Raw genomic sequence first — 18,259 nt, forward strand, 5'->3', positions numbered from 1 at the left:
CAAAATGCACCCCATCTATAAGTCCAGGACCAATGCTGCTCAGATAACTCTCGGTTTAAAGGACATTTTGTCACAGCACGTCAATTTTGCCTGAATCACACTGTATCAGAAGAAGGAGGAGTTCACTAACACTTGCAGTGGTAATTAATCATGCAGAAAGGAAATACTTATTCACTTTCTCATGCTAGCTTTTTCAGGTAACTCCCAGCAGAACATGCAATGGCATGTCACATATATGGTCCAGAATGGAGTTGCTTATTTTGAGTATGCACCATGACTGTTGTCATCTATCAGGTGGTTAGAGATGAATTGGTGATGCTGGGTGCAGGAGTCCCTTCAGACTACATGGTATCTTTGAGTCTTTTATTGCTCAGTGGCTGATCTTATTCCCTGTGGCTTTGCACCTCTCTTCCTTTCCAAATTGGACTGGTTTGTGTTTTTGCTGAGACTACCAATTGTCCCTACTATTGATGGGAATATCTTGATGGAAGTGGCTGGCATGAAATAGATTAATTTGTTATGAAAAGTTATTTCCAATATTTAAAATGACTATATAGACCTTGGAGATGTTATCTGTGAAATTAGCTTTCTCTATCTCTCCGCTTTGCCCAGTCAAAGTCATCAAGCTGAAAGGCAGGCACTGGCACAGTATATTCTCTGTCTCATTTCTTTTACCCTATTCATCTCAGGGGGAGAGGAAAGACTTAACATTCATGATGCTCCCTTAATTGACTCTGTTTCCATGTGGAGATGGGCAGTCACCCCTTGGATACTTTGATTGATTTGATGAGGCTATTATGTGATATGAAAAGGATATGCAAAAGCACAGCCATCCTCACAAGTGTGGAAAGGTCATACTTGATAGTGTATATTGCCTCACTCAGATCTACTTGGTTTATCTGCCTTCTCTCATCTGCAGTTAATCCATAGAACAGTTCCCAGGGTGGTCCTGATTAATCTCCCCTACTATGTACCAAACTCCAAGGTATGGCTCTCCAGAGGGAAGACACTTTCACTCTGCTAAAGGATCTGGGAATGTATGAAGGAAAGACAATTTCATCATCTTTATTTGCTTCCTTACCAGCATCCTCATTGTTTTCAGGGTAATTGAGAATGATCCCTGGTAAAACCTACAGATTATTACCCTCCGTTAGTGTTCCAAATAGGTAATAATGATATCCAGAGGAGGAAGCTGAGGGCAATTAAGAGGGACTTCAGGACTCTGGGGAGAATGATGAAAGGCTCCAGGGCACAAGTAGTGTTTACCTCTATTCTAACAACACGGAAGGAAGAGGGAGAGATCAAGAAAAAATCAGTCAATTAACACCTGGCTCCAAACCTGGTGTGAGGAGGAAAACTTTGGGTTCTACGATCATGGACTGGCCCATGCACCTCCAGGCTTCCTTACCAGGGATGGGGCATGCTTGTCTCCTAGGGGTACAAAAATCCTCACCAAAAATCTAGCAGGGCTCATAAACAGAGCTTTAAACTAGATCTGAAGGGAGAGGGGGATGAAGCCAGGCTAGTCAGGAGTGAGCCTGGAAATGGTACTCCTGTGCCTGAGAGATGGTGTACTGGCAGGGACCTCTAGTATATCAACTCAAAGCAAGAGGGGTAAGTACATCTAGTGATGGAAAAGATGTAATTGGCACTGATGGGTTAGATAATCCAAGTACAGGTCATATGGGAACGAGCACTATTCCCTTTATGAGAGCTGAGGGGTTAGCAGCCCAGCTGAAGTGATTTAGCATTTACACTAATGCACACAGCATGGGCAATAAGCAGGAGGAACTGGAAGCTATTGTAGGGCAAGGTGACTGACATAGTTGCCATCACGGAAACATGGTGAGATGACTCATATAACTGGAGTGCTGCTATGGTGGGATATAAACTCTTCAGGTGGGACAGGAAAAGTAGGATAGGTGGTAGGGTAGCCCTCTATGTTAGAGAGTGCTTTGATACCCTCGAGCTCGATTATGGTGATGACAGGATCAGGTGCCTGTGGGTAAAAATCAGAGGAGCCCACAAGAAGGCAGATACTGTGATGGGAGTCTGTTATAGACCACCCAGACAAGAAGAAGAAGCTGAAGAGCTCTTCTACAAACAACTGGGAGAAGTCTCAAGATCGCTAGCTCTTGTCCTTGTGGGAGACTTACCACATGTCTGCTGGAAGTACAATACAGCAGAGAGGAAGCAGTCTAGGAGGTTCCTGGAGTGTGTGGATAACAACTGCCTCACACAGCTGGTAAAAGACCCGGCAAGGGAAGGCGCCCTCCTGGACATACTGTTTCAGAACAGAGACGGCCTTGTCGGGGATGGGATGGTTGGAGGACGCCTGGGGTAAAGTGATCATGAGATGATAGAATTCTCAGTTCTAGGTGAAGTAAGGAGGGGGTAGCAGAAAGGCCACATTAAACTTCCAGAGGGCAGACTTTGGACTGTTCAGAAGGCTGGTTGATAAAGTCCCATGGGAGACAGTCCTTAAGGGCAAGGGAGCCCATAAGGGCTGGGCACTCTTCAAGATGGAAATCCTGGCAGCACAGGAGCAAGCTGTCCCCGTGTGCCGGAAAAATGAGTCATCGGGGAAAAAAACAGCTTGGTTGAGTAGGGAGATATGGGTGGACATCAAAAAGAAGAGGAATGTCTGTGAACTTTGGAAGAAGGGATAGATGTCTTGGGTGGACTACAGGGAGGATGTGAAATCATGCAAAGGAAAAATCAGGAGGGCTAAAACCCAACTAGAGGTCAGATTGGTCAAGTTGGTGAAAGATAATAAAAAATCTTTCTACAAATACATTAACAATAAAAGGAGGAGCGGGGAGAATATTCAGTCCTTACTGGATGCAAACGGAACAACTGTGACAAAGGATGAGGATAGGGCTGACATACTTAATGCCTTCTTTGCCTCAGTCTTTAAGACTAAGGAAAGTTGTTCCCTGTGTGTACATACACAGAAGCGTAAGGAGCAGAACAAAGCTCCCATGATCCAAGAGGATGTGGTTAGATACTTGCTTGGCCAATTAGATACCCACAAGTCTATGGGGCTGCATGGGATCTACCCAGGAGTATTGAGGGAGCTGGCAGACATGCTTGCCAAACCCCTTTCCATCATCTTCCAGCAGTCCTGGCTGACTGGGAAAGTTCCACTTGACTGGAAGCTGGCTGTTATACCCAACTTCAAGAAGGGTCGCAAGGAGGACCCAGGAAACTACGGGTCTGTCAGTCTGACCTCAGTGCCAGGGAAAGTCATGGAACAGGTGATCTTGAGTGCTATCATGAAGCACATGCAAGAGAACCGGGTGATCAGGCCCAGTCAACACGGGTTCACGAAAGGCAGGTCTTGCCAAACTAACCTGATCGCCTTCTATGACAAAGTGACCCGCCTACTGGATGAGGGAAAGACTGTGGATGTAGTTTTCTTGGACCTCAGTATAGTGTTTGGAACAGTTTCTCACAGAATTCTGCTTCAGAAACTGTCAGCCTCTGGCCTAGACAGGCGCACACTCTCCTGGGTTGAAAACTGGTTGGATGGCCGGCCCAGAGAGTGGTGGTCAATGGAGTTAACTCCAGCTGGAGGCCTGTCACAAGTGGGGTTCCTCAGGGCTCGGTACTGGGTCCAGCTCTGTTCAATGTCTTTATCAATGACCTAGATGACGGGATTGAGTGTACCCTTAGTAAGTTTCTGGATGACACTAAGCTGGGTGGAAGTGTGGATCTGCTGGAGGGTAGGGAGGCATTTCAAAGGGATCTGAACAGGCTGGACCGCTGGGCTGAGACCAATGGTATGAGGTTTAACAAGGCCAAACGAGGGGTCCTGCACTTGGGGCACATCAACCCTGTGCCGTGCTACAAACTAGGGGAAGAGTGGCTAGAAAGCTGCCTGGAGGAGAAGGACCTGGGGGTATTTATTGGCAGCTGACTGAACACAGGCCAGTGGTGTGCCCAGGTGGCCAAGAAGGCCAATGGCATCTTGGCTTGTATCAGAAACAGCATCACCAGCAGGTCCAGGGACGTTACTCTCCCCCTGTACTCGGCACTGGTGAGACTGCACCTGGAATCCTGTGTTCAGTTCTGGGCCCCTCACTACAAGAAGGATGTTGAGGCTCTGGAGCATGTCCAGAGAAGAGCAACGAAGCTGGTGAGGGAGCTGGAGAACAAGTCTTAGGAGAAGTGGCTGAGAGAGCTGGGGTTGTTTAGCCTTGAGGAGGCTGAGGGGAGACCTTATTGCTCTCTACAACTACCTGAAAGGAGGTTGTAGAGAGGAGGGGGCTGGCCTCTTCTCCCAAGTGACAGGGGACAGGACAAGGAGGAATGGCCTTAAGTTGCACCAGGGGAGGTTCAGGCTGGATATAAGAAAAAAAAAATTTCACAGAAAGGGTCATTGGGCACTGGCAGAGGCTGCCCAGGGAGGTGGTTGAGTCACCATCCCTGGAGGTATTTAAAAGGCAAGTGGATGAGGTGCTCAGGGACATGGTTTAGTGGTTGATAGGAATGATTGGACTCAATGATCCAAGATGTCTTTTCCAACCTAGTGATTCTATGATTCTGTGAGGTTAAAACTGGGACATAAGGTGCAGAAGAGGGAAACTCTATCCTGGTAAATCAAATCTTAATATGAATTTCAGAGTGACTTCCTGCTTTGTCTTTGTGATGATTATCAATGGTGAGTAGGTGGATAGGTAAAGCATAAAACTCAGGAGATATCCATCCCATTAATTCAAAAGTGATCCCACTGAAGAGACACAGAAGCAGGAAGGCTGGACAAGAGAAGCAGCCTCATAATAAGTGCTGTTGATCTCATGATGCTTCTGGTTTTTATGTCCTGCAACTGTTGACTTTTGAAGTTCTGTTTGTTAAGGCAAAGTCCTCTTGTGGTGGGCCTGAGCCCTTTGGATAGGGGTTTACTACCATCTTAATCTTGTGTTCTTGTGAGCAAATAAGCATTTTTCCATTTCTGAACAAGAAAGAATTATAATCTTTCATGTTGCAATACCACTAAAGGGAGGAAAAGTACAGGGATGGTTGGGGGGGATTAGTATTGCAAGTTGTATCAAAGCACCAGAGTTTAGGATTCAAATGGAGTCATGTGGAATCAGACTTTTAAGTCTGACTACACCAGTGTCCACAGGCACCATTTCAAACTGCTGAGAAAAGAAAAATGCGGTATTTCAAATAGTGTTTTTTTCCAACTACCTTTCATAAATGAGTAAACCCAGAAAATGACAATTCAGCTCTCAGCTGAAAAGCATGTTAGATTGACAGCACTAGGAATCCTAAAAAATATACAGAGTAGCTGTGCTTTATGTACTTTACTCATCTCTTGGAGGAGTACTTGCATTAGAGATTAGAAGGGGGGTCAGTCTTCCTGATCTGACTGGATTTTGGTAAAGCTGCAAAGTAGCGTGGTTAAGAAAAAACTCTTCTATAGCTCTTTTCCATTGCTTGTATGACTTTCCATTGCTTGTATGACTGCTGAAGACGGAAAGAGCCATGGGGCAGCTTAGTGCATGCAGCCCAGGGAACAGAGCAAGAGCTTTTGAGCTTAGCAGAACAAAATGGAGTTTGTGCTGCACATAATCATCTGCAATGTTAAGACAACACTTCCCTCTGAACAAGTGATTGACAAAATACACATCCTTGCTAAATTGTGAGAAGGAAGCCAAGAAGACATAAACCACCTCAAATACTTTATGATTTTGTTTTGTTTTTTTTTTTTTTTTGATCTCTCTGTCATGGATGTTTTTGACTGAAGAGAAAAAATGAAATTAAATAAAAGACTTGACATATTAAGACATTTCCAAAGAGTTAGAGTCCTTACCCTAATCTGAATATACAGGATTTGGTTCCTAGGTTTGGAAGCCTAACATTTCAGTGCCTAGTCCTGCAACCATCCAAGTTTTCACCATTTTGTTACCATTTCCCCAGCCAAGTTCTTTTCTGTTGCAGTCCAGCTTTTTGACAGTCAAAAAGTCATTGCTACTCCATTTCCACTGATCAGCCCTCAGGTCTGATTTGTACAAATCTCCTTTATTCTGTATTTATGTTTAGTTGTTCCACCCTCTTGGAGGACTGACCAGTGCTGAATTTTGGCTTTTCCCTTCCTGTCATACTCATACTGGAGGGTGATGTAGCACGGCAGTGAAGGTGCTTGGCTCAAAGCTGTGTTTTTAAGTATCCCAGCTTTTCTTCTTGTTGAACACTGGACTGGTCAGCTGAGGGTGTGAATTAAGTAAGGCACAGGTAATAGTTGGCAGTTCACTTTTCACCAGTCCCAGCCTGATGCTGCGAACACTACTGTGGTGTGAAGGAGCTGCCACAGCCACTTTGGTGAAGGGAGTGGAGTTGGCCCAGAGTTCAGCGGGATGGAAATTCACTTCCGTGCCAGTCTGTCACCCTCCTTTTTCCTGAGGCCATATCACAGTTCCGTATCTTGTTCAGATGCACGTATGCCGTTCCCCTGAGCCTGCCAGGTTCCTTCTGCCACCTCACTTTCCAGTCCAATAAAATTTCACATTTTTGTCTGGGGCAGAAGAGCAAGGAAAGTCTTGGAAGAGTTCTTGGATGTGGGAAACGAGGACAAGGGAAGGAGTAAATAGAGCTTTGTCAAAAAAAAAGGCTGGTATCTTTTTCTTGTGTCATTTCATAGCCTGCAGCCTTTTTGGGTAAAGCAATTAGGCAACACAAAATAGATTAAAGTGCAGAGAAACAGAAATTATTTATCATATTTTTTTTAAATGCCTCACTTTGTTTTTGCTTTATATTTTGATGCTTTATTTAAAATCAAAGCCATTTGGACTGCTTTAAAAAAAATCAAAACATAAAGGAACATCACAAATAGCCATGTCGAAGAGTAATGAATCCAGCTGACAGAAGGACTTGTGTCCAAATAAAAAAGGCAGAAAACTGTAGGCTGGAATTGATATTGACTGTGCAACGTGCACAGTGCTAATGGACCTGCAGAAGAAACAAGAACATTGCAGCCATAAAGTGAAAACCTGGTCTGCCATGAATACAGATGAGAGTGGGAAAGACAGTGCTTTCATGGGGCTATTTTTCAACACACGGCCTCTTGAGCTAACGTGCTTCTAAAGTCAGAGTGACAGGATGTAGATTAGCTATCAGCATCCTCATTTAGCCATTTCTCTGCAGGCTGATTTATACTGCTGTGATTTCTCTTGTCTTTTGTCTTTTCCTGCTGGCTGGTGACTGTTTGCAAAGTCCACCTATTCTCTTTTACATTGTTTTTTTTTTTCTGAGAGAAACCATGAAAGGTATAATGCTGGTCATATACCCTTCTTTGTGTGTGTACATGTGTGTTGCCTGCAGTTCATACCCTTGTCTGTGCCACCAGCAAAGCCTCAGATGGTAAGTCTTCCACGAGAAGCCTTGAAACAGCCGTCACATCCCTTCAAGCTGAGAGCTGGTTCTTCCCAGACACTCCTTTGCTCAGATTAGGGAGGGATACTGGCGTGTATCCTCTAGATCAGTGTGCTCTATCAAAGCATAGATCAACAAAATCCTATTAAAACTGTGTGGCACCCAGAGCTTTCTTCTCCTGTGTGGATCACCTGAAATCCTGTTAGGCACAGAAGAGGTTGTGCATGCCAAGAGCACTCAGCATCTGTTTCTGTGCCTGCAGCTGGCTATGTATTGTTTTGTCCTGATTCAGCATGTTCCGGGTTATACACTTGAGCAGCTCCTTGGTGAAGGCTGCCTAAGAAGGCTTCAGGGCTGGAAGGAGGATCACCCTTATACAACTGGGAGGGGTGATACTGGTGTCCCGGCATTACACTTGTTTGTGTTTGGGACAGAAATGTGCTTAGTGTTGAGGTGAGACAGAAGTGTTCAGGCAGTGAACTGAAACCCATCTGACACTGTTGTTACGGATATCTTTGCACATTAAAATGGATTTTATGCTATTCTTTGCCATAGTGATGTATGGTCTGGCAAATCTCACTGTATTACCCCTTTCCTTGCAGATGCCAGAGATGGGGGATTGGGTGAATTTTTCTACCCTTGCAGACTGACACATATGGGAGAGCCTTCAAACTTGCAAAGGAAAAAGAAGGTCATAGCTAGGAGAAAGCCAATAAGTTGCTGACTTCACTACCTGTCTTTGGGCTATCAGAATTAGCTAAATAAACCCTCATTAAACTGTTTGTAAGGATGTAAAATGGTAATCTGATGTAAACAATTGCATTTTTTCATATATGGTATTTTCAAAAAGAGATAGATATCATTTTCATTCTACGTTTTGGGAAACTGGGACATAGAGCAATTAAGGTACTTTCAGTAAGAGTCAAGATTACAAAAGAAATTAGCCACAGGCACGGGCTGAGGGAGTTGCATTTACTTTACTGGCATTTAAATGTGTGAATCTAAGGTATCAGATAATTTAGTCATTAGACTCTTGGGTCACAAAGCTACTTTTTACCACATCGAGAAAGCTATCTGATGTCTCTAAAATACTACTTATAGATTTCTACAGACCTGGTGATATAGTCCCTGGATATGTGATTAGCAGTTCCTAGTGATAAATACTGATAAATACTTATTCACTGTGATAGGATAGAGATAATTCATATCAGAACCCGAGTTCCTTCATCTTCTCTCCTCTCCTGTTTTTGTACTCATAAGAGAACTGATGAATCACTTTGGCCTTTCAGCCATGCAGTAATGAAAAGCTGATTATGGTACAGCTCCCCACGGGCCAGCTTGTCTCTTATCCACCATTGCACTCACTCAACTATCATTCCCCGTGTGCCTAGCCAGATCCAGGGGACTCGACTAACTAAAGCGAAAAAGAAGTTAGTAAAGATGTGCTTACAAGACAAAACTGAAGTGCTGCAAACTGGAACTTAAGAAACAAATAAACATTACGGAAACGTTATCTGACATTGAGAGTTGAAAGACTGATTTCCCCTGGACCAAGGGTAAAAGCATAAGGAATGCTATTACTTGGAAGTATGTGCAAAGCTGCCTCACAGGTACTGTTAGAAAGTGTGTTGCTGCGTGTCAGCATGCAGCACCCTGCCCTACAGCCTGCACAGCCCTGTTTGCTCTGCAAGAGTATCTACTGACTGCTCCAGTGTTAGTTCCTGCAGGTGAACTGGGTGGGCATGGGCAATTGTGTCATGAACATTCAGCATCACTGTGGGGCTAATAAGGAATTTGATCTCACAAAACAAGCATTTATATGTATGAGACATCACTAATTCAGTGCTTCATAAAAGGAAGCAATATAGACTTACCGTGGGAATCTCTCCCTGGCTTTCATCACTACAGACAAGTTCATTTTTCTGTGCCTTATCTTCCTCAGCTGTGAAAAACTCAGATACTTTAGACTTTGCTGAGTCATAGAAGGAATGCAGGGTGGAAAATTAATGAATTATTAAAAGATTGTAGCATGGGAAAATCTGAATACTAGCAAAATGTAAATTTTTGTTAATCTTTGACATTCCATTTCATAGCTTTTCTTCAGCTTAATCTGGCCATGAGAATAGGTGGAAAACCAGACCACACTAGTGACTGATACTTTTGTGTTATATATTTTTCATTGGTACAGAAATTTCGTCAGCTTTTTGTTTTGTGTATTGATAATTTGAGTTTATATCCCCAAATGTACATTGGTCAGACCTGCAGAGTTTATTAAAAATCCTTAAAGGTCAGAGATTTTCTTTTAGAATAGCAGTGACTTTCTGTTTTCCGCTTCTTTTCTGTACTTGCAATGCTAATGCAATCCTTGTGTGGTTGTTCAGACACAGTGCTGCAAGTTTTTGGAAGTATACAAGCAACCTTTTGTAGATTAAATGCTGTAGTACTTGAGCCACTCAAGAGGAAAAAAACCCTTCTAGTTTCTTTAGCATTGAAAAGGTAAAATTATTCATTGCCCTTTATGAAGCACTAAAAAATGATGAGATTTTGTATGGTGTGTCAGTGATTGGCTGAATGTGTTTAACTCAACAGTGATATGAGATTTACAGAGCACACAAGAAGGCAGCCTTAAATAGTTTTACCCATTGACCTTTACTAAGATAGTAAGCCTGAATATCAACTCCTCACCAGTTAAATTGTGTACTATTGGAGTGAGGTGGGATACTCAGCTACAGGTATGCTAGTGAGAAATTTTCCTAGTCATGTGGGTAGAAATGTATATTCAAGAAATGTGAGTGTAAAAACTGTATTCCCTTGACGAACTTCCGTGGCTATTTCTTATTAAAAATAAATAAGTGTAAAGAGGCTGGTGTTGAGCAGCTTAGACTGAAATCCAGCAATATGAAGGAAATTGGAAAAAAAACCCAGGAGGCTGAAAGGAGGAATTATGGAGAAAGATTATGAGAGTTCAGTATGTCTTGCTTGGTAAAAGGATAATCTGAGGGTAGGATGATGAATCTGTGCTGATGGGAGGACTGCCTTCACAAGGAAGGGGAATAATTTAAGGAAGTTCACAGGACACAAACTATGGAATATTTGGCTAAATTGAGAAAGAAAACTGGTAAATATCACTAACAGAATCCTGATAATGAGCTGTGTTTCTTATTTGCTTTGTTTTGCTATAGTAGGAACCCCAGAGAATGGATGGAAATGCCATCAGTTAGCCATCCTAATTTCCAATGTCTAAAAATGCAGAGTATGGACAGGTAGTAATGTGCTTTAATGAAAAATGCTTTGTAAGAGGGAAAGAAGGGAAAGGAGCTGCGTGATCTCACTACCTCTTGTATTTCTAGTTTTTATGAATCTGTGAAATATATGCCTTAGAATAATGAAAACCTGGAAATGTCTCTCAACTTCAAAAGACTTATTTTTCTTTCTAAATCCTGCTAATGAGTGGATACATTTTCCCAATTAGTGAGAACATGAATAAATTTATAAAATAAGCAAGACTGATTCTTGAAGTACATTTTGTTTGATTCTTAACGTAATTGCTTATTATAATAACTCTTACTGAATTAGGAAGGGTACAATGGTTTGTTGTGTAAAAATAACATTTTGATACCTCAGCTTCTTTGCTTGATCTTAATAAAGAACTGTGGAATAAACTTCGTGTTTAAGTAAATTAGCAACAGTATTACGTAGCATATGTTACAGTTCCAGATGAGAAAAGAATGTCATTAAGGAAAGCATTGTGAAACACACAGTAGGAAAAAGCTGTTGCCAGAAACCCTCAATTCTCAAACTCAAATCTGAATTAGAAGTATAAAGAGTTGTGTAAGAAAGAGAATGGGGAAGCCTAGCGTGTGTCCAAGATCTTTCCAGGCTGCTGGTAGAGGAGAGCCCAGTGCAAGGCTCATTCTCCCGAGCTATTGTATGAGCTGAAGCAAGTAATATTAGTGCTAACTGTTCACCTTTGTGGCAGGACAGAAGCTTTTCTGACTGCCAGGCTGTCATCCCAAATATTGCTTATTAGCATAAAAACAATACTACCACCATCAAAGTCTGCCATTTAATTTAATTGCATTCAGGCCTGCTGTGTCGTGGACTTTGCTTGACCTTATATAAATCAATTAGATTATGATGCATAAAAGCAGTAAATACCTGAGGTGTGGAGTTATTTAGGACCCACCAGCTCTTAGAGTAAAATCCCAAAACATAAGTTGTGTGCATATGGTGTGAAGAGGCCATTAGGTAAGGATGGCGTTCACAACAGCCAGCACACTACCGGTCACTGGGAGGAGGCGGGGACAGGGCTCAGGTAACCAGTGCATGGCAGGTAGAGGATGTGCCAAAGTTCACTCTTCCAAGTGCAGTCTTGATGTTGCTGCAGCCTTGAGCTCGAAGCCCATGTGAGTATGAAATTAACATTCTAGAACCTGCTTCAAAATGCCAAATAGCATCATAGGTGGCCATACAGCTGCAGTGTGTCCATGAGGCACTTTGGTAGTTCTGCTTTTACATCCCCTTCTTGACATTAAACAGAAACTCCTTTGTTGCCAGACTGTAAATTGCTTGCAGTTCTGTGCCGTGGTCTCTCCATGTCTGATTGTTCACAGGATGTCCTCCTCTGCATCAAAGAATTTTGCAAGTGACTCCACTTATATTCCTGTGTTCTTTGTGTTGGCAACCTCGTAACCTGTGAACAAGTCCTAGTGCAATGTTTAAAAGCTCTGAAATCTTGGGAGCTTCTCAGACTGGCTATCTATTGTGTTTGTTTATTTTAATTAGACTGCTGTTGCTCTCTTGAGCTGTGTCAGGAGTGAGTGAGAAAAGCACTGTGATTTCCTCTTCCAGATGCAGATGAAATCAGGGAAGTATGACAGTCCTGCAGCAATCCCTGCTGGTTTTGGTGCCTTTGCTGAAGCACAGCTGTGCCCAGCAGCTGGTCTGGAATCAGGGAACCAGGAAATTTGCACAGTTAGCAGATATAAATAGTGAATCTGTAACTATGAAAGATGCTTAACTCTGCAGTAAATAAATCCTAGTCCAAATAAAAGGCTAATTGAAATCTTAAAAAACTGTCTTGTGCCTCAATTCTTCCCTTTTTGATTCTCTCTTTATCTGCAGAATTTGAAAGAGGAACAGGTGTTACATCTATAGAGTCTTACCATCTACATTTCAAATGGATGTCAAGAGTTGTCCCCTTTCCCTTACAGATTTAGATTATTTTTAGGCTTTTATATTATTTGTGAGTTTCAAAAGTAACAGCCGCTTCACTATTATGATTTCAGTTTGATATTATGAGAATTTTTCAGGGTCTGTCTGGTGAAGTGTAGAATGAGGACGTGGCAGGTAGCTCTTGGATCATCCAAAAAGAAAGAGAGCAGCAGCCTGATGGTGGTGGAACAGCAGTTCAGAACGTTGGGTTTTGTCCTTGCCCTGGTGTGGCTTTGCGGTGTGACACTGGATGAACTGACTCTTGTTTCTTTCTCAGTTTCTGCTGTGAAAGTAGACCAGTTCAAAAGACATTCCTGAGGGCATCTTAATGCTTTCAAATTGTGCTGAGGACTTCAAATAACAGGTATTGAGGACAGTAAAGCCATCTTGTTAGGAGACCTACCATTTTCCCTGTCTGTCCACAGAGTATGTCAGCTGCTTATTTTAGAAAACAGGATGTTCTTTGTGGTGTGGTGTACAACTGTGTCTAATCCTTTCCAGGTGTAAATTAGGAAAAGTTCCTCTTGAAACAACACTTGCTAACACATCACTTATGCAGACCTGGGTGGAAATTTAGGACCTTGCCCAGCAAGCAGTGGTGAGAACTGGTGGCAGTGAAGCTGTGCAGAAAAATGACAGGGATTTACTGCATATCTGCTTTCTCTTCCACCCCAGGAGGAACCGCACTGCTGTCTCTTGAAAATTTCCTTAAGGAAGCACATAGCTAGTTCTTCTCGACATTAATGGCATGAGTAAGGAGTCAATTTAGCCTTATTTGCCATCTAATGACCTCAGGTAGCATTGTCCTGCCCCTTACTTTGTCCCCAAAGTGTCTGAGGGAGTGTTCCCAGCCACTGGAGACCACGGCCTCTGTGTTCCCCATTGCCTGCACTGCTCACCCAGTAGCTGCTGGCTCCGACTTGCTAAATTCCTACAGGCAGTCCCTTGGGCAAAAGCTTTACACTCTTTTTATCCTTAATTAGACTTGAAATATGTACCGAAATGTATTGTTTCCTTAATAGACCTGAATACACTGAGCTTTTCCACCCCCTAGTCTACCCCTGTACCCTCACAGCCTCTCCAGGAACATTTAGGAGAAGGCAGGGCGTGCTGTATGTTGTGTTGCAGTTCTCAGGAACATCACTGAGCCCACTGTAAAAGCCTATGAATGACTTTATCTTGAAAAGATAGAGAAGTGCCTCACTCTTTGTTCAAGGGAAGCCACATGTCTGCTTCTGTGGCTGAAGAGTGAAAATATGTTGCTAAAGACAGGTAAATGTCATTCTTTCCTACCTCCAGATCAAATAAAGGAAAATCACAAAGTGACTTGGTGAACAGATCTCGAGTCCTGATTTGTGTCCTTCTGCTTTGGCTAACAGGCCAACATTATTAGGGGCTCAGTGAAAATGTAATGAAGAGTTTCTATTAAATATTGTTTCAGCAAAGTGGAGAGGGGACTATTGACCCATTTGGACTATATTCCTCTTGTTTTGGTACATTGCACAGCCACGAATTGTGCTCATATGTGAGTCACTGAGGGAAGTGTTTTAGGAACTTCAACACCAGATCTCGAGACAAATAGGTGACTGAAGGAAAGTGCTTTGGTTCTGGAATGGCTGAAATCAGTATCAGTGAAGTGATTTAGTTGGTTTATATTCTTTGTTGTGCAGTCTCTTATCTGTGGCGTAAAACTGGGAATCAAATCTGGCAGTTTGAGAAAATAATCATAACACTGATGAAGATACATTTTGTGACTTAAAACATACACTTTTGCTTTACCAGCAGCTAGTCTTGAAGGGAGGAGTATATAATTAAATGTTGGTAAAGAAGGTGATCGTCGGCTCGAATTCAAGACACTCAGGTCAAAGCAGCATTGGTGTCCATGTGTGCTGGCTGCTAAGTCCATTTCAAAGCTACGAGTTCACCACTAGGTGACAGTTCACTTACTGTTTTCTCAATGTACATTTTAAGTCTGAGAAGTTGTCTCTTCTCCTTCTAAACTGAGAAAATCGTAACTCTGCTTCTGACACCATAAGCATCTCTGTGAAATTCAATATCACAGCAGAGTTGTACTATACAAGTAAGCTGTTCACTTTTTCAGGACCCAAAAACCAGAAAAATCAATATTTATTCTTAAATAAATAATGTAATCTAGTCATTAAAGAAATGAATCGTGTTGCCGTGGAAGGTTAGAACTGTGTGAATCCATCAGTTTCATCATTTCCTGGTAACTGTCTTCAGTATTTGAATACTTACCTTTGCCTTTTTAAAGCTTCATATTTTTTTCAGAGAAACTGTGCATGCTCCCACGCTCCATCCTGAGGGGAATCAGTTAGTAGTTCTCCTTTCTTGCTTTAAGTATGTTCTCCATCTGCAAAGACCATTATTTTATTGCAGTCTTATTAAATGACTGAGTTTCCTGAAGAGATGGAACTAAAGTGGGGAACTAAAATCTACTAACAAATTTAGTTCTGAAGTGTTCTGCTAAAACTAGGGGAAGTTACATTTTGAAATTAATACAACCCTGAGGTGCTATTTCAAAGATCACATGATAAAGACCTGGTTAAAGAAACAAAAAAGCAAAGAAAGGCTAAAAGCAATGGCTGCAGTCCCAAGCTTCAAAATAAAAGGATAACTGCATCCTATGAATGTTTAGACTGCTCCTTTAAACTTTTTGTGGCAAAAATCTCAATGAGCATTGCATGCAGATGCTTTTGTGAATTGAGGGCTTTTACTCTGCATCAGTTTAAAAGTAGACCCATTGCATCCCAGAAGCTAAGGACTGAACATGCTTCAAAGGCTATTCTTCCTCTCAAAGTACAGTACCTCCAAAGCTAAGCCACAATGACGGAGACATTATTGAAAAGGTTTGCGTTTTTTAGGATTTTTATGGTAAAATGGCCCGGACTGATGAGTAGCAGGCAGATTTCACTTTGCCTGGTTACTAGTACTGTTGATCAAAACCTATCGCTGTCATATTCTTAGTTGTTCAGAGCCTGACTTTCTGTTTGGAAAAGTGGGTTTTTTTCCCCATCTTCCTTTGGTTTTGTTTTTCTGGTGTGTTCTCGCATTGTGGAGGTGGTTCTCAGCCTTTCTGACACAGGAGGAATGTTTATGCAGTATAAAGAGGAAGCAATGTGCTCTGGAAGACCAAGTGGCTGCAGGTCTAAGAGGGTGTTTCCCAGGAGAAAGGATGCAGTGTGATTAGATTCAATGCATGTTGCTTTAATATCATGCAGAATGTTGTTTCAACATGAAAAAATTGCTGCTAAGGCAAAGTCAGACCCTTAACTCCCATTGAAGATAATGATATTGTGTGTTTCACAGCACTGTGCATAATCAGTTTTTGTTTTCCCAAGTTGGTTGGAAACAGGAAAGAGAACATGTTTGAAAAATATCATGAAATTTGATGGCTGTTTTCCAGGTAGGAGTTAAGTGATGTGATGTGATGTGCTGTGTTAATTGCCTTGTGCAGGTAGCTGGCTGGTTTTGCTGTTCTTTGCATAGTAACAGGTGAAAGAAAAATATAAAAGATGGTGAAAAAAGAAATTCCTTATTCTGATGCCACAAACATTAGGAAGGGGAAATCTGACAGGTGAAGTACCTACAGGTAGCTGGTTTGAGATGATTTTTTGCAATGTGCCTGACTGCAAACTAAAGGTGTCCCAAGAGGCAGCTATTAAATTCAAGCTCAAACAGTTCATGTTGTTATGAAGTAGTTTTTGTCTAAATAATTTCTGAAGTTCTACAAGATCCTCTAGAATGTGGAAATCTCCTGAGTATAAGTTTTGTTTCCTTATATTTGATTTGATTTAGCTTTTCATCTCTTGTGGGAAGGTTTCTGCATGGGATCATGAATGTTTTCCTAACTGGACACCATCTGAGACCATCTGCGACACTACGGTCTGATACCAGTTTCACATGTAGCTCCACTAGCATATTTCAGCCCCAAATAACAGCTGTGGGCTTTGCCCACCTGCCTGTCTGTCCTTATTGCAGGGCTTTCACTCCCTGTTGTTTCCTGTGCTTGGTTGTGTGACTCTCTGAAATGTGGGCAGGTGTGAGGGGCTCATAGAGCTCCTGCTCTCTGCCCCTGCTTGCCTGAGCAACACCCTAATCCTGCTTCCCACAGCTGAAGGCTGACTTTTAGACTTGCAGCCTGGCTTTCTCATCCTTTTCCCATGTGTACGGAAACGGTGGAGGTGTATACTGCCCCCTCAAAAGAGGTTAGATATCACTGGTGCAACAAGTTGTTGAAAAAGTGAAAGAAAGGAAGTAAAGCTGCTCAGTTGCTCAGTGCAAGATAACTTTTTGCCTTCAGATTCTGTAATTACTTCTCCCTGCCCCCCAGTTTTCAATGCTAGTGATTAATGGCTTTTATCACTATGAAGAAACACTATTTAAAAGAGTAGAAAATGTCAGACTCTCCCCCCGCCCCTTTGTCCAGGTTTGTGTAATAAGGTAAGAGAAATATCTTCAGCTCTGAAATAAACAAAATTTGCTGGTAGGACCAGTTCTAGTCAGGCTGTCTCAGAGCCTGGAAAAGTCATGATGATTTGCCACAGCCTTTATACAAAGTTAATATGATAGCCATGCTCCCATCTGCTTTTACCATGCTTTGTTAAATTGTGTTGGGTTCCATTCTAATAATCTCACTTTCTTTGATATACTTTAGAGGTTTGACCAAATAATACACGTGAAAACATTCTCCAGTCCTCCGATGTATATTCAAATATCTGGCCATCACACAAACTTACCTTGGATTCCATTTTTCAATGTTCTTTTTGTTCTGATTAATTCCTTTCCTTTCATGACAAAGTTAACTCTTACTAGCTACCTATTTCGTATTCATATCAAGACCTAATTGCTGTAAGAAAATTGTGCGTTTAATTACCTTTATTGGGTAATTTCCACCAAATAGATAGTGGTTAACTGTCCTGACCATACCTGTGATTTCACTCTGCTAAATGGGATGGCAATTGCAATTTACTCTCCTAGTTCCATCTCTCCTGCACTTAGAGCCTGGGAAACATTTTAGGTTGAAGTGAGTCATTCTTTCTAGTATACAGAGTAGTAAGTCTGTGGTGGTTGACCTTTTTATCAAATATATACATTTTTATTAGTGTTTAGTGTCTATGCTTAGAGATTGAACTTCCTGTCTACCCCCAGGTTAGAAAATATTTCGTAGTTGTGATTGGTATCCTTATTCTTTCCCCTGTCCCAGACTTCCTAAGAGCACAGCAGCCCTGCGGGTAGTTCTATACAGTGACTTTAGGATGTGGAAAAACCTCTTTTTAGGCTGAGACTACAAAACTCCCATTTTTCTGTAAGGTATTTCTGAACTCTGGTCCTTAGGAATGGATGGTCGATGTTTGAATTCTCCACTGCTCTCTTGAGACAAGAATATCAACTGTGTTGTCCTTACTGCTTTTCTGATCAAGAAGGGGCCTAATACTTATGGGATGGGGGAACTAAATCTCAGGCCTCAGGAACTTGATCTTGGTAAGCCTACTGACAGGGGCAGCTGAAGAGGATTCAGCTTTACCTAATTGTGGTGTCACGCTAGCTCTTTTCGAGCATGACAGTCTTCATTGTATTCTAACTGCTGCCCTGAATTTCGAAGTGAATAAAATGGGCAGCATAGGGGCGAATGTGAAAGTTTTGGAGT

At 42.0% G+C, this 18,259-nt stretch overlaps 1 protein-coding gene across 30 annotated transcripts in view; it reads left to right on the top strand.

The window, feature by feature from the left end:
• Positions 1-18,259, top strand: part of NRXN3 (neurexin 3) — a 998,348-nt gene that overhangs the window by 322,140 nt on the left and 657,949 nt on the right.

Source organism: Cuculus canorus, chromosome 5 (assembly GCF_017976375.1).
Source record: "Cuculus canorus isolate bCucCan1 chromosome 5, bCucCan1.pri, whole genome shotgun sequence".
Lineage (NCBI taxonomy): Eukaryota > Metazoa > Chordata > Aves > Cuculiformes > Cuculidae > Cuculus > Cuculus canorus.